Below are 4,700 nucleotides of genomic sequence, written 5' to 3' on the forward strand. Positions count from 1 at the left end.
ACCTGCTGCTCAAACTGCCACAGACTTTTACAAAAGATTGCAGTTCTCGAAACAAAGTTACTTGTGGCACTGCCAACCCTGCAAGAACATACAGCAGAGCTTCATCGTGGTCCTTCTCAACATAAAGCTGGTGAGTCCTGTGAACCTAATGTTTTTAAACAGGTCATAGTGAGCTCAGAGAAACCTATAGTAATTGAGGACACAAACCGATGGCATAAACAGGGTGCGAGACCCAAAAGTGCTCAAGACATTAGACTGTCACGAGTGTCACAAATTGCTGCATTAGCATCATCTACCCCAGATATGAGTACAACTCGAGTAGCCAATATTGGTATTCTACCACCCCCTGTACGGCTTGAAAATAGATTTGAAGCATTAATGAGTTTGGGTGAAGAATCCCCAAATGTTAATGGACACAGATCACATCAGCCAGTAGCTTACAGAGCTAACAGACGCTCAATATCATACAGGCAGCGGCGCTCTGCTCAGACAGTAGCCGAGCCAAGCACGCTGATAGTGGGTGACTCTATTATCAGAAACTTTGAAAGCAAGGCTACCCGTACATACTGTTTTCCTCGGGCAACGGTTTCTGATGTTAACAAGGAACTTTGCAACATTCTGTTGAAACATAAGTCTGTCAGTCGAATTGTCATACATGTGGGAAAGAATGATATTCGGAAAGAGCAGTCTGAGCTCCTTAAGGGTGATTTCAATTAACTTTTTGAAACACTTGCAAGACTGAAAGTTCAATATTTCATCAGTGGACCTCTCCCAGCCCGAGGAACAAATGTGTTTTCTCGGCTATTAAGTTTAAATTCATGGCTGCAAAAAACCTGCACCATGAGAGGACTGAATTACATTGACAATTTCAATATCTTCTGGAGTCAAAGGCAACTTTTTAACACAGATGGTATCCACCCAAACAAACTAGGTGCTAGGTTGCTTAAAGACAATATATTTTTCTTCATGCATCATCCATCAGCTGAGTGTGCCAGTCCACTACTGAACAGCGGAAATGACCACAGGATGTTACACCAGCACCTGGATGGACATTCAGATGACAAGGATAAAACTCTGCAGTCACAACAACTACTGTTCACAGACACAGCTCAGACTGAGCCCTGCCCACAGACCTCGCTACAGCTGGATTGTGAATCAACACCCAAGGACGTTTCTGTTGATAACAACGAAAGAAGGAATGACAACACTCCCTCCCAGCCTTCAGGAACACCAGAATCACTGCTGATGACGTCACACTCTCTCTCCCTCTCTCCAACATCACCACTTCTGGGCTTTTCAGAGAAAATGGAGAAACTGGTATCTGCTGGAACAAAGCTCTCCCACTCTATTGCTGCGAGTCCCCAAATATCAACCAAGAAACGGCGGGCTCCTCAACCACCAAAGGCTTCGGGCCCAGCCCGCCCTCCCCCTCCATCTGAGAGAGCACTCCGACCTCTGCCCCAACGTCAGGGATCACACCAGCCCTCATCTGCAAACAGCACTGGTAACTGATATGTGTTGGGTTCCCGCTACGTCAGCAGTAGCAATCATAAATATTTTAAGAACAAGCGGGCGCCCGATGTCCCTTTAGTTTTCCCTATCTCTGTCCTGACATGTGATAGAAAGACGAAGGCACTCTCCAACCGCACAGCAATTCAATCTAATCTACTTCCTATTTTACGTCATTCTGGGATTGATACAGTGCCAAAACCAGTTACTGTTAAGTTAGCACTTCTGAACATCCGTTCACTAAAGAACAAATCCTTTTTAGTTAATGATCTTATCACCACTAACAACCTGGACTTTATGTTTCTAAATGAAACTTGGTTAGATGACAGCTGCAGTGCTACAGTCCTCAATGAATCAGCCCCACCCAACTTTACTTTTATAAGTGTCTGTAGAGCTGTTAGAAGAGGTGGAGGAATACCTGCTTTATTCAAAGATGCCTTTCAATGCAACCAAGTGTTACTTGGTGATTACCAGTCTTTTGAATATTTGTGTATTGTTCTAAAAGGTACACCACGCATTCTGTTTACAATTAGGCAGACCTTCTTTTCAAACATTATAAACAACAACATCAACAACACTCGCACTCTCTTTGCTACTGTAGAGAGACTAACAAACCCCCCAAATCAAGTTCCTAGTCAAATGCTCTCTGACAACAAATGCAATGAGTTTGCCAAGTTTTTCTCTGAGAAGATCAGTAATATCAGAATGGCGATCGATACGGCCTCAAATTGTACTGTGGTCAGTCAGATATCATTGCAACAACCTCAGAAATTAGTAATTCTCTCAGAATTTGACATAATTGATATAAAAACCTTGGAAGAAACAGTACAACATCTTAAAGCATCAACTTGCAGCCTTGACACGCTCCCCACATCTTTTCTCAAAAAGGTACTTAACTGCTTGGAAACTGACCTCTTAAAAATAGTAAATACCTCTCTGATCACAGGCACTTTTCCAGAGTCATTAAAAACAGCAGTTGTTAACCCTCTCCTAAAAAAGAGTAACCTAGACAAAACCATACTTAGCAACTACAGACCAATCTCAAATCTTCCGTTTATAAGCAAGATCGTTGAAAAGGTTGTTTTCAATCAGCTAAACAAATTCTTAAACTCAAATGGCTATCTGGACAATTTTCAATCTGGTTTCCGTCAGCATCACAGCACAGAGACAGTGCTCATAAAGATAATAAATAATATTCGCTTAAACTCTGATTCAGGTAAAATATCAGTGCTGGTGCTACTAGATCTTAGTGCTGCCTTTGACACAGTAGATCACACCATACTCTTACATAGACTGGAAAACTGGGTAGGGCTCTCTGGGATGGTCCTCAAATGGTTTAAATCATACCTAAAAGGTAGAGGTTACTATGTGAACATGGGTAACCATAAATCTGAGTGGACATCCATGACAACTGGAGTCCCACAGGGTTCAATTCTTGCACCGCTTCTGTTTAATTTGTATGCTCCCACTTGGTCAAATAATGAAAAAGAACCAAATTGCTTACCACAGCTATGCAGATGACACCCAGATATACTTAGCCCTGTCACCCAATGACTACAGCCCCATTGACTCTATATGTAAATGCATTGAGGAAATTAACTGTTGGATGCGTCAAAACTTCCTCCAGTTAAACAAAGACAAAACTGAAGTCATTGTATTTGGAAATAAAGATGAAACTCTCAAGGTTAATACTTACCTTGACTCTAGGGGTCTAAAGACACAAAATAAAGTCAGAAATCTTGGTGTAATTTTAGAGTCTGACCTCAATTTCAGTAGTCACGTGAAAGCGATAAGCAAATCAGCTTACTATCATCTCAGAAATATTGCCAGAATTAGTTGTTTTGCCTCAAGACAGGACTTAGAGAAACTTGTTCATGCTTTCATCACAAGCAGGGTGGATTACTGCAATAGACTCCTTACTGGGATCCCCAAAAAGACCATTAGACAGCTGCAGCTCATACAGAACGCTGCTGCCAGAATTCTGACCAGAACCAAAAAATCTGAGCACATTACTCCAGTCCTCAGGTCCTTACACTGGCTTCCTGTTACATTTAGAATAGACTTTAAAGTATTGTTACTCGTTTATAAATCACTTCATGGCTTAGGACCCAAATACATGACAGATATGCTAACCGAATATAAACCTAAAAGATTACTCAGATCATTAGGATCCGGTCAGTTAGAAATACCAAGGGTTCACTCAAAACAAGGTGCGTCAGCATTTAGTTATTATGCCACCTCTAGCTGGAATCAGCTTCCAGAAGAGATCAGATGTGCTTCAACAGTAAACACTTTTAAATCTAGATTAAAAACACATCTGTTTAACTCTGCATTTACGGAATGAGCACTGTGCTGCTTCACACTGACTTCACTTTGAAGGGATGGTTCACTTTGGAATGGGGGCTCTGTCATCGTTTTCTCGTCCACGTGTTGTTCTGGACCTGTGTGGGTTTCTTTTTTTTTTCTGGTGGGCATGGGGGAGGATATTTTGGGGGGTGGTGGTGGGCACGCAGCGGTGGGTGGCCGTGGGCTTCCATGGTGGGAATAAAAAAAAAAATATGATGAAACTTCTTACCATCATTTAACAAAGTATTTTCTTAGTCATTTATCCAAATACTTACAAAATATTTTTTTCCTACTATGGAGGTCTATGATTGCTTGCTGCTGTGTGTTTGCCATCATTTCTCGGGGTATCTTCTTTTGTGTTCGTCGGAGGGGGGGGGGGATGTGTGCAGGTTTGGAGCAGCGTGGGGATGGGTGGATGGTGGCAGGGTTTTTCATTTTGAAGTGAATTATCTTTAACCCAAGTCACTTTTACACTTGTTTTATTATTTTTAACATTTTAAACTGTTTTTATTAAAATCACATTTATCTTCTTTAATTGTTATTTTAAATTCTCATATATCTTTGTTTTTATTGTGATTTAATCGTGTTTCCCTTATTTTTACATTTTCTTTTTTATATATTGTTTTCTCATTTCTGTGTAAAGCACTTTGAATGACCTCTGTGTATGAAATGTGCTATACAAATAAACTTGCCTTGCCTTGCCTTGCATACCTAAACTTATTCAGAGAAATAACGCTGAACGTGCAGCTTAATGTCAAAAAACTTTATTTATACCCGTGTAATAAACAGAATACAACAGACACACTCACCTTAACGGTTTTTATAAATCCATTATCCTGCCCGAT

The sequence above is a fragment of the Paramisgurnus dabryanus genome, chromosome 21, assembly GCF_030506205.2.
Source record: "Paramisgurnus dabryanus chromosome 21, PD_genome_1.1, whole genome shotgun sequence".
Taxonomy (NCBI): domain Eukaryota; kingdom Metazoa; phylum Chordata; class Actinopteri; order Cypriniformes; family Cobitidae; genus Paramisgurnus; species Paramisgurnus dabryanus.